This window comes from Triticum dicoccoides, chromosome 1B, assembly GCF_002162155.2.
Source record: "Triticum dicoccoides isolate Atlit2015 ecotype Zavitan chromosome 1B, WEW_v2.0, whole genome shotgun sequence".
Taxonomy (NCBI): domain Eukaryota; kingdom Viridiplantae; phylum Streptophyta; class Magnoliopsida; order Poales; family Poaceae; genus Triticum; species Triticum dicoccoides.
The window spans coordinates 511,517,564-511,530,827 of NC_041381.1; the positions used below are offsets into that span (position 1 = coordinate 511,517,564).

The window sequence follows — 13,264 nt, forward strand, 5'->3', positions numbered from 1 at the left end:
TATATGTAACATTCACTGATGGCACAAGGGAAATAGAAACCAAGTGCCAGACACGGGCCCACGATCAGGATATTAATTGGGTCAAGGTGTAAATGAAGTTTCGCAAAGAGACATAGTGGAAAAAAACACAAACAGATAAGAAAGCAGAAAGAAAATCAAGAAACATAGACAAGACATTTGGTCATTAAATGCGGATGTCGCCTTTACTACAGAAGAACCAACCTGCATCTGAGAATGGCAAATGGAATGTTTGGCGGTGAGCACATGCAAAAGAGTTCGATTCCATTGAAAATACCAACAAGGTTGTATCACAATATGACCCTCAGAGTTCAGTTTCATCACAGGCTAATGCAGTGGGCTTCAAAGCTGGCACTGGGGCATGCCTTGGTTCAACAGTAAGAAGAAGAAGATGATGATGATGATGATGAAGAAGACCTTTTGCCATGGCCCAGAGTCAGTGTCAACGGTTGACCCAAGACACATACATGCCTCAGCGCCCAGAACAGAGAAGACAGTGCTGCATTAACTATTTTCAGGGGCTTCAACTTTGCGAGTGCAACAGCTGGCCCTGTTTAGAGCTCAAATCTAAGGCGATCCATCCATGCATGCATGAGGGCTCCATCGTAATCATCATTGGGCCAAGGGCAAATCCAAGTAACACGCAAAATATATAGCAGTAAAAATGTACCACCAAATAAACCAAGAAAACAAAATTATATCAAGATCGATCAGATCAAATAGCCAAAGCAAAGGCAAGCAAACACAATAAGGGCATGAATACAGGTAGAATTGCTGTCAGTGCACGGATGCGCGCGTGTGCACACACACCATGCTCAGAGAGATAGAGAGAGAGAGGCAGGGGGAGGAGGGACCATGTAATGTGCCATCTCTATAGAAGGCATTACTAATTGGTGTATACAAACAGTATCAGGACTTCATGGACAATTTTGAAGCACAAATCATAACCAAAATACTAGCTTAAAACCACTAATAAACATTACAGACAGAAACCAAATGCAAGCTGGTAAAGGGCTACCGCTTCGAGATCGGAACTCAAATGCAAGCTGATTTACTACAGTGATCAGTCATGATAAATCATGAAACAGCAAAGATTTTCCTCCGCTGAGGTGAAAAGCAAAACAACAAACTCAGACATGGCACAGGGATGTGAGTGATTTTGTGTCATTGATTGTGGATCAATGATCCATCAAGCACATACCTTTACTCAGAACACTATAGCCTAATCGTTGGCCAAGATACCAAGATAGTGAAGCAAGAGAAGCTAAGCATGCATGCCCCAGTGGATACCTCACGCCCTCACGCCATGTCTGACACATTGTGAGGTCCATTACACCATTGGGCATCCACATGACAGTGTCACACCATGACAGCACAATGTGCACCCTGGCTGTTTGGCAGTGAGCACATGCAAAAGAGGTCGATTCCAACGAAAATACCAAAGAGGTTGTATTACAATATGACCCTCAGATTTCAGCATCACAGGCTAATGAAGCGGGCTTCAAAGCTGGCACTGGGGCGTGCCTTGGTGCACCGGTGTAGTACGTGAGGTGCCAGAGATGTCAACAACTGCAGCGGCAGCAGCAGGAAAAGAAGAAGAAGAAGAGATAGACCTGCCATATGGGCAGCCCCATCTGTCAGTGGCGGAGCTTGCATCCGATCCCCAAACACACACCTCGGCGCCAAGATCAGAGAAGAGAGCGCTGCATTAGCCATTTCAGGAGTTTCAACAATTGTGACCCTGTTTGGAGCCCAAACCTATGCCGGTCGATCCATCCATCCATGCATGGGGGTTCCATCGTAATCATCATTGGTCCTAGAGCAAACCCAAGTAACAAGCAAAAATATAGTACAGTAGAAATGCACCGAACAAACTAAGAAAGCAAATCTATGCCGAGATTGATCAGATCAAATAGCCTAATAAAGCAAATCAAAGCAAAACGAAAAGATAGTAGAAACACAATAAACAAATTAACAGGACAAATCTGAACGTGATCCGATGAAACAAGCAAATTCAAAAAATTGAAGAAGCCAAATGGCAATAATGCAAAATCTAAACATAAGAGACAGCAATGCAAATGAAAGGGTTCGCATCAAGAAAATATAGACAGTTCTGGAGGATGAAACTGAATAAATATATCAAGCAAAAGTTCATCAGTAATTTGTGATACAAAAATGAAGCTTGTGCCTTCAGGTGTTCATATATGTAGCATTCATTGATGGCACAAGAGATGATCTTCAATTCACCCATAAGGGCATGAACAAAGGTAGAATTACTGTCAATGCACGCATGCACACACACACACACTCAGAGAGAGAGAGAGAGAGAGAGAGAGAGAGAGAGGAGTCATGTGCCATCTCTATATATTAGTTTTCATCATTAGGCAACACATGCTTCTAACCAGTAACCACCATCCCAAAAAACTCAAACAGAAATTCTAGTGCGACACAAGTTCACAATTAGGATTTTATTAAATGGGGTAAGATGCTATATGAGGTTAAACTGGTAAGAAAAGTAACAGAAAGAAAAACAGCAAAGAAATAAAAGACGTTTGTTAAATCACTATTTCTGTAGCAAAAGCATGCCATATTTCCTACAAAAGAGCCAACCTGCATTCGAAAATGGCAAATGAACAGTTTTTGGTATGATAAATTACACAAAATAAGGTAAAAGAAACGAAAACAAGAATATAAATGTACAAAAAAATTAACCTGAGAGTGGACTGGTAAAATCTCTTAAGAGTGTGATCCTATGCCATCATGTCTAACGACGAGGGATGGGTGTGGCTGATTCAGTGCGATCAGTTAATTACCTTACCAAAACACTAGCCCAGATCTTGGCAAAGACAGGCAGGAGCACATGCATGGCCCAAAGCACTGCTCCACACATTGTGAGGTGGTGTTCAACCATCACGCACTACACAACAGTATAACACCATATGCAAGCATGGCTGTTTTATAGTGAGTCCACGCAAAAGAGTTCGATTCAGATGAAAATACAGAGAATTTGTATTACAACATGGCCCTCAGATTTCAGGTTCATCATAGGCTAATGCAGTGGGCTTCAAAGCTGGCATTGGGCATGTCTGGGTGGATCAATAGAGACCAGGCGATGGTGGTAGTGGTGACGACGATGACGTCAGCGGCAGCTGTCTCACCACGGTGACACGTGCGCTGGGATGAAGAGAAGGAAGAAGGAAGGCCGCCCATTAGTCAGCGGCGGAGCTTGAGCAAAAGCAACAGCTAACCCAAGCACCACATGTCTCAGCGTCCAGAACAGAGAAGACTAGCGCTTTATTAGCCATCTCAGGGGCTTCAACCTTGTGAATGCAACAGCTGATCACATTTCGAACTCGAACCTGAGCCGATCCATCTATCTACATATCCATCCCCATATGGGCCTTTCACCCTAATCATCATCCAACCAAGATCTATCAGAACATAGCATCAAACAACCGGAAAGCAGGAGAAAATGAAGAGTAAAATAGCTGTAGGAGATGGGGCATGTAGTGGAGAACTTCAATCTTCAGACTGCAAGCTGTCGTCATTGGGCCAACCGGCCAACGGAGAATCCAAGTAACAAGCGAAACTAGTACAGTAAAATGCACCAAACAGACTAAGAAAGCAAATCTATAACAAGATCAATCAGATCAAACAGCCAAAGTACAGCCAAGCAACAAACAAAAATATACTAGGAACATAATAAAAAAAATAACAGAACAAACATGACAGTGACCAGATGGAGCAAGCAAATTCAGAAAAATGAACAAGCCAAATGAAAGACTTCCATCAAGCCAATTTATACATATCCAAAATAAAAATAAAAATATCAAACTGAAGTTTGCGATTAATTTGTGATATCTTTAGGTTTTCATATCTGTAGCATTCATTGATGGCACGAGAGACGATCTTAAATTCATCCACAAGAGCATGAACAAAGGTAGTAGATCTGTTGTGAAGGCACAAGTTCAAAATTAGGATCTTAAATGGGGTCAGATGTAACATGAGGTTAAACTGGTAAGAAAACAGGAAAGAGAAACAGCAAACATATAAAATACGTTTGGTCACTAAATCTGTAGCAAAGCATGTCATATTTGCTACAAAAGGGCCTGAAACAAAATAGAGTAGAAGAAATAAAATCAAAAATATAAATGTACAAATATGATCGTCGGATGGACTGACACATCTGTCAGAGTGTGATCCTAAACATATTTAACATATGAGGGATGAGTGTTGGTAATTCAGCGCCATCAACTAATTATTTTACGAAAACTCTAGCCTAGATCTTGGCGAAGACAGGCAGACAGCGCATGCACGGCCAGAAGGAGTGCTCCACACATTGTAAGATGGCATTCCATTTCACCATTGCACTACAAGACAGTATAACACCATGTGTAGAAGCTATCTGTTTTACAGTGAGCCCGCGGGAAAGAGTTCAATTCAGATGAAAATACCAAGAATCTGTATCACAAATGTCCCTCAGATTTCAGTTTAATCGTAGGCTAATGCAGTGGGCGTCAAAGCTGGCACTGGGGCGTGTCTGGGACTCTGGATGAACCGAAAGAGAAGCAGGGCCATGAAGAAGACGACGATGAGGCAGAGGAGGAGAGGTAGACCTCAACAAGGGACGGCCCATAGGTCAGTGGCAGAGCTTCAGCGGAAGCAACAGGCAGCGGAAGCACTAGCCATTTCAGGGGCTTCAACCTCGCGAAAGCAATGGCTGATCCACATCCCCGCATTGGTGTTCCAACCTAATCATCATTGGGCCAATCAAAGGGAAAATCCGTACAGCAAGCGAAAAATATAGTACACTACAAATCACTGAGCAACCTACGGAAGGAAATCTATACCTAGATCGATCAGAACAAAGCATCAAACCACCGGAAAGCCGGAGGAATCTAAGGGGGAAATAGCCGTGGGAGACGGGGCATGTCGTGGAAAACATCCCACTGGAGCGGAGAAAAATGTACCAAATAAACCAAGAAAACAAATTTATACCAAGATTGATCAGATCAAATAGCCAACGCAGAGGCAAGCAACAAACAGAAAGACACTAGAACCATAATAAACAAATTAACACGACAAACCTGATCATTGTCAGATGAAACAAGCAAATTCAAAAAACTGAATAAGCCAAATGACAATACTGCAAAATCTAAGCATAGGAGACAGGAACGCAGAAGAAGGGTTTCCATCAAGCTAGTATCGATAGATCTGGAAGATGAAACTAAAAATAAATAAATCAAACAAAAGTTGACCGGTAATTTGTGTAAGATGTCAAAAATGAAGCATGTGCCTTCAGTTCTTCATATATGTAGCATCTATTAATGGCAGCACAAGAGGTGATCTTAAGTTCAGCCACAAGGGCATGAACAAAGGTAAATCTGCTGCCAACACACGTGCAGGCAGACAGACAGACAGAGAGAGAGAGAGAGAGAGAGAGAGAGAGAGAGAGAGAGAGAGAGAGATCATGTCATGCGCCATATCAACATATTAGTTTTCATCATTGGGCAATACACGCTAGAAAGCTCTAGTTCTAACCAGCATCGAAAAGACCAAAACAAAACCAACACGAAATAGTCAAAATAGAAATTTTAGCACAAAGCCAAGTTCACAATTAGGATCAGAAATAGCGTAAGATGGAACATGAGGTTAAACTGGTAAGAAAACAGAAAGAAGCAGCAAACATATAAAAGACGTTTGGTCACTAAATCTGTAGCAAAGCATGTCATATTTGCTACAAAGGAGCCAACCTGCATTCAAGGACTACAAATGATGACACATGACACAAAATAGAGTAAAAGAAACGAAATAAAAAATATATAGATGTACGAAAATGATCCTCAGATAGCAAGTAACATCTGTCAGAGCATGGTCCTATGCATCATATCTAACACATGAGGGGTTAGTTGGTGATTCAGTGCCATCAATTAATTATCTAACCAAAAGATTAGCCTAGATCTCGACGAAGACAGGCAGGCAGCGCATGCATGGCCGGAAGGAGTGTTTCACACATGTGGCATGACATTCCGTTCCACTAATTCACACTACACGAGTGTTACAGTGCGACCATGCAAAAGAGTTCGGTTCAGCTGAAAATACCAAGAATTCTGTATCACAACATGGCCCTCAGATTTCAGGTTCATCATAGGCTAATGCATCAGGCTCCACAGCTGGCACTGGACGTGTCTGGGTGAACCAGAAGAGGCGAGCCCATGGCATGGTCCTATGTTATGTGCCATCTCTACATATTAGTTTTTCATCATTGGGCAATACTTCTAACCACCATCCAAAAGACTAATCTTGGTGTATAGAACCGGTAGAGAATTCTGAAGCACAAATCATAACCAAAATAGTACTAATTTATTTAAAACCACTAATAAACATTACAGAGTGAAACCAACAATGCTTTGGCCACTTCAAAACCTTCACCCTTGTAAAGGGCTACCACTTCAAGATTGGAACTCAAATGCAAGCTGATTTACAACAGTGATCACTCGTGATAAATCATGAAACACCAAAGATTTTCCTCTGCTGAGGTGAAAAGCAAAACAAGCTAAGAAGGTACTACAAAGTAATGAAAAATCAACAGAGAAAACTTAATCATAATCAGATGAAACCACAGCAAATGCACAAAAATGATGAAACAAAGCAAAAATGATGCAAAAACTGAACATAAGAGAGAAGACGGATCTGGAAAGATGAAACTGAAAGTAAATATATCCATGCAAAATTTTCCAGTAATTAGTAAGGTATGAAAAAGAAACATCATGCCCTCAGGTGCCATAGATGTAGCATTCATTGGTGGCACAAGATATGATCTCCCTTACGTCCATAAGGCATGTGAAAGATTAAACTGGTATGAACTGCTGCTGCTGCTGCATCCGCCATTACGCATCCATGCAGAGAGAGAGAGAGAGAGAGAGAGAGGAGATCTCTACATTTTCTGTTTTCATCGTTGAGCAATCCGTTATGTCCATTATAGAAGCCAACACTTCTATTATTCAATCCAGCATCCAGAACAAAATTAATGATCACGATTCTGTCAAAATAGAAATTAAGTGCAAGCCACGTCCCACGATCGGGATATTAATTGGCTCAAGGTGTAAATGAGGTTTCACAAAGAGACATAGTAAAACCACAAACAGATAAGAAAGCAAAAAGAAAATCAAGAAATGTAGACAAGACATTTGGTCATTAAATGCAGAAGTCGCGTTTACTACAGAAGAACCAACCTGCATCTGAGAATGGCAAATGGAAAGTTTGGCAGTGAGCACATGCAAAAGAGTTCGATTCCATGGAAAATACCAACAAGGTTGTCTTACAATATGACCCTCAGATTTCAGTTTCATCACAGGCTAATGCAGCCGGCTTCAAAGCTGGCACTGGGGCATGCCTTGGTTCACCGGTAAGAAGAAGAAGAAGAAGAAGACCTTTTGCCATGGCCCAGGGTCAGTGCCAAAGCTTCAGCAGAAGCAATGGTTGAAGTCAGCAGAAGCAACGGTTGACCCAAGACACATGCCTCAGCGCCCAGAACGGGAGAAGACAGTGCTGCATTAGCCATTTTCAGGGGCTTCAACTTTGCGAATGCAACAGCTGGCCCTGTTTGGAGCTCAAATCTAAGCCGATCCATACATGCATTGATGAGGGCTCCATCGTAATCATCTTTGGGCCAAGGGAAAATCCAAGTAACACGCAAAAAACATAGCAGTAAAACTGTACCACCAAATAAACCAAGAAAAACTATATCAAGATTGATCAGATCAAATAGCCAAAGCGAAGGCAAGCAACAAACAAAAGATACTAGAAACACAATAAACAAAGTAACAGAACAAACCTGACCTTGACCAGACGAAACAAGCAAATTCACAAAGCTGAAGAAGCCAAATGGCGATAATGCAAAATTTATGCATAAAAGACAGGAATGCAAATGAAGGATTTCCATCAAGCCAGTATATACAGATCAGGAAGATGAAACTGAAAATAAATATGACAAACACAAGTTTACTGGTAATTTGTGTAAAATGGCAAAAATCAAGCCTGTGCCTTCAGTTGTTCATATACTCCCTCTATTTCTAAATATAGCCCTTCTAGAGATTTCAAAGTGAACTACATATGGATGTATATAGACGTATTTTAGAGTGTAGATTCACTCATTTTGCTCCGTATGTAGTCCATGTTGGAATCTCTAAAAGGGCCTATATTTAGGAACGGAGAGAGTATGTAGCATTCACTGATAGCACAAGGAATGATCTTAAATTCATCCATAATGTTAGATCTGCTGTCAGCACACGCACGCACACATGCGTGCGTGCTCGGAGAGAGAGAGTACCACCATCCAAAAGACCAAAACAAAACCATCATGAAATAGTCAAAATAAAAAATTTAGCGCAAAGCCACAAGTTCACAATTAGGAGCAGAAATGGCGTAAGATGTAACATGAGGTTAAACTGGTAAGGAAACAGAAAGAAAAGCAGGAAACATATGAAAGGCGTTTGGTCACCAAATCTGTAGCAAAGCATGTCATTTGCTACAAAGGAGCCAACCTGCATTCAAGAATGGCAAATGATGACACGTGACACAAAATAGAGTAAAAGAAACGAAATAAAAAAATGTACGACAATGATCCTCAGATAGACTAGTAACATCTGTCAGAGCATGGTCCTATGCATCATAATTCATATCTAACACATGAGGGATGAGTTGGTGATTCAGTGCCATCAATTAATTATCTAACCAAAAGATTAGCCTAGATCTTGGCGAAGACAGGCAGGCAGCGCATGCATGGCCGCAAGGAGTGTTCCACACATGTGGCATGGCATCCCATTCCACCATTTCACACTACACGACGGTATAACACAATGTGCAGAAGCCGTCTCTTTTACAGTGTGACCAAGCAAAAGAGTTGGGTTCGGATGAAAATACCGAGAATTCTGTATCACAACATGGCCCTCAGATTTCAGGTTCATCGTCATGGGCTAATGCAGCGGGCTCCAAAGCCGGCACTGGGGCGTATCTGGGCGAACCGAAAGAGGAGGCGAGGCCATGGCAAAGGTGCGACGACAAGGAAGAGGAGAAGGAAGCAGAGGTAGACCTCAACAAGGGCAGGCCCATAGGTCAGTGGCAGAGCTTGAGCGGAAGCAACGGCTGACCCGGACACATGCCCCGGCGCCCAGAACAGAGAAGCCAGCGCCGCATTAGCCATTTCAGCGGCTTCAACCTTGCAACGCACCGGCTGGTCCCTTTTCGAGCTCAGATCTGAGCCGATCTATCTATCTATCCATCCATCCACATCCCCGCATTGGGGTTAAAACCTAATCATCATCGGGCAAAGCCAAGGGGAAATCCGTGCAGCAAGCGAAAACATATACAGTATAGTACACTACAAATTGACCAGGCAAGCTATGAAAGTAAATCTACCCCGAGATCGACCGGAACAAAGCATCAAACCACCGGAGGGCCGAAGGAATTGAAGCGGGAAATAGACGTAGGAGACGGGGCAATGCGGCGGAGAACTTCCCACCGAAGCGAAGGGGCCGATGCCGGCGGCGGCCGAGCAGATCCGGAGCCCTGCCAGATTCCCGGCGGCAGGCGGAGGGCGCGAGGGATGGGGTTTCTCCACCCAGCGGCGCTGGCACCAAAACCCTCGCCGCTCCAGTCTCCACCCGTGCTCTCCCCCTTTCTCCGTGCGCCATTTACTCCGTTCTGCTTTTGATTTTTTTTTTTGTAGGGATCTCCGTTCTATTTTTGATGCCTCGGCTCCCGATGGGCCACGCGGCTTGCATCGGTTTTCCTGCCGGGCTGATTGGCCTGCGGTGGATCGGGAGAGAGTGGTTCTGTGGGCCAGTGGTGCATGCAGACCGCCAGTCTCATGGGCCGCTAGTTATATGGGTCGTTACAAAGGCTATTTTCTCTAGATCAAAAAAAATGGACCGGACACCGAAATCACATTATTGGAGTACTCCTTTCAAAGGTAACTCATCTTTTTCCAGTTTGTGACAAGTGGCGCGTTGTATATTGCGACTTGTTGTAACATGTGAATTTTCCTTTTTTTTGTAAATCTGTTTATTCAAAATGTTTTATCTCTTAAACCATGTGTTCAAATCTTTAACCATTTTCATCATTGGATTCCTCGTGTTGAGGTCTTCAAAACTAGATCCCATGTTGATAGGTTTTAATGAACTTCTTTTTCACGAAAAAACCTGACAAAAAGACCAAATCGAGAGCATTTTTTTCCTTTTCGAAAGCCGTTTCTAAGAGGCACGGTCGTGCCTCTCGCGGAAGCAAATCTGTGTCTCTCGCAGAATCAAAACCGTGTCTCTTAAGAAAGAAAAGAAAAATAATATGACTGTGCCTCTCACAGAAAAAAAAACATATTTTTTTCGTTTCCGAGAGGCACGGTCGCGAATTCGAAAACGTCTCTCTCAAGGAAAAAAAAGAAACACATTTTTTCGTTTTCATGGGGCACGGCCATGCCTCTTGCCGAAGCAAAATCGTGCCTCTCACACAAAAGAATAAAAAAGAAAGCGTGTTTTTTAAGCAAAACCATGCCTCTCCTGAAAAAGCGCATTTTTCGCGCAAAAAAAATCCTGATTTTTTTGTCGATAAGCTAAGAAAGAATGGTGGAAAACTGAAAAGTCAAAAAAATATCTAAAAATTTGAAAACTCGTGCGGAAAAAAAACCCGGAGGGAACCTCCAGAGCGTGATGCACCATGCGATCGTTGGGGAGGCTCCCGAAGGAGCACTCCTCAACTAGTTGCTCTCACCAGACACCTCTCCACGTGTGGCTTATAAATTACTCAAATAGACTCAAAAAATATTTACTCAAAAAAGGGCGGCTTATAAACCCACATGATATCTCTGACATTCCTGTAAATTTGAATATCAATCAATAAAGCATGTTTACCCCTCGAAAAAACAATTTGACTCGACAAAAAAAGAACTCACTTCAAATATGTGAATAGCGGTGCTGAATTTTATATGAAAAATGAAAGCACTAGTGCCCGGGGAACTCTATCATCATGTACTAATCTCTGCTAAAAGATGCACGTTGATCTAGTAAAAATTAAAAGTTGCATATTACCCTCAATGCAATATTCTTTCAGCTGAACTATGCAGGTATGGCGAGTCATTAGAGGGGAGAGATGTTCTGGCCCAAGGCCTTATCTAAAGGATCGACAATGGTGCTACCACCTTAGCTTGGAATATGAAGTAGTTACCAAGGGAGGTGAACCTATGACCCATTGTGTCTTTATAAATGAGCCACCTCATCTTGTTGCGAGTACATAGGTGCCACACCCAATATGCGATCTTATGCGAGAGGAACTTGAAGGTCCCACCAAGGATAGAGCTGCATATTGAAGACGCTTTTGCAAGGTGGATGCCATTACATCATACAATTACATAATAGATGGGATACATACAAGGCATACAATGCCACAAGAGTAGAACAACATCATACATAAGAGCAATATCCGACTATGAATGAAACACAAATAGAAACTCAAACGACATCCACCCTACTAGCCCAGGCTGCGACCAGGAGCCTAATCCCTGAACGAAGAAGAAGCGGAAGAAGAACTCCAAGACAGGCATACTTCGCTCTCACGTTAGATCATCGCATTACCTATACCTGCAACTGTTGTTGTAGTAATCTGTGAGCCACAAGGACTCAGCAATCCCATTACCATGGGTATCAAGACTAGCAAAGTTTCATGGTTATGGAATGGATAAGTGGTGAGATTGCAGCAAGTGACTAAGCAATGTATGATGGCTAACTTACGAGTACAAACATAAGATGAGAAGCTACGCAAACGGTCGCAAACTAGTAATGATCAATAAATGATCCTGAACTACTTACGTTCAAGCATAACCCCACCGTGTTCTCTTCTCGAACTCACCCGAAAAGAGACCATCACGGTTACGCACATGGTTGGTGTATTTTAATTCGAATCTGGTGTCAAGTTCTCTACAATCGGGCATTAAAAATTCCCATCTGCCACATAACCGCGGGCACGACTCTCGAAAGTTTAAACCCTGCAGGGGTGTCCCAACTTAGCCCATTACAAGCTCATGATCCATGGAGACAATCCTCCATCGCGGGACATCTGATCAGACTCAGGATCTCGGTGCACAAGACATTTCGACAATGGTAAAACAAATCCAGCAAGACCTCCCGGCGTGCCGACACCCTGATAGTAGTCGCACGTATCTCGTTCCAGGCCACGTCCGGATGAGCAGTACGTACGGCAACCGAAAACCCCTGGTGAAGGGGTGGCACCGCAAGTGGCTCTGTTTGGGATCAACACCATCAGCACAGGCCCCCCTTTATTATGTAGAATTACTCCTCGGGTAGCGCTAACTCCCTATGTGTCAAATTTAATATCAAGTTTAGTTATTATGTTGGGAAAAAGGTAAGACCAATGTTGGGCCTTGCTGGAAGAGTTTTATTCAAAGCAAACTGTCAAGAGGGGCCCATAAACCTTCATCGTGTTTGGGACGCAAAATCAAGGAACATAACACCGGTATGAAGAAAACTAGGGTGGCAAGAGTGGAACAAAACACCAGGCATAAGGCAGAGCCTTCCACCTTTTACCAAGTATATATGTGCATTAATTAAATAAGAGATATTGTGATATCCCAAGATATCCATGTCTCAACATGGAACAACCTGCAACTGCACCTGCAACTAGCAACGCTATAAGAGGGGCTGATCAAAGTGGTAACATAGCCAAACAACGGCTGCTAGGATGGTGAAAAGGGTTAGATGTTGTTTCATGGCATATAGGAAGGCTTGATAAACAAGTGGTAGGAAGCACGACATAGCGATAGTATCAAGACAATTAGCATAGCAATGATAGTAATGAGATCCATGGTAACGGTCATCTTGCCTAAAATCCCGCTAGGAAGAAGATTGAGTCCATGAAGAAGATGAATGGGCGTAGACGAACCAAGCGTAGTCGAGCGAATCCTCACGATCGCAACCAAACAGGAACTATCGAGAAGAAACACAATCGGAAAGAAGCAAACAACACGGTAAACACACAACACATAAACATGACATGATGCTCAACCAAGTATATGATGCATGACAAGGCTACATGATGCTACTCATGGTAAGAGATGATGCATACAAGACCACACATCAAAGCAAGTTTAAATTAGGCCGGAAACAACATATAACAATTCCGGTAAGTCTTCATATGCAAATTTCAAAATTGGTCCAGATATGAACAAAAAATTATG

General features: G+C 42.7%; 1 long non-coding RNA gene across 1 annotated transcript; it reads right to left on the reverse strand.

Moving 5' to 3' along the window:
• Positions 1-313: 313 nt before the first annotated feature.
• LOC119345524 lies at positions 314-9,703 on the reverse strand. The gene is made up of 2 exons (XR_005167070.1): positions 9,542-9,703; positions 314-3,427 (listed from the first exon to the last, which is right to left on the reverse strand). It is a non-coding gene; the product is annotated as an uncharacterized LOC119345524 (long non-coding RNA).
• Between the last annotated feature and the right edge of the window lie 3,561 nt (positions 9,704-13,264).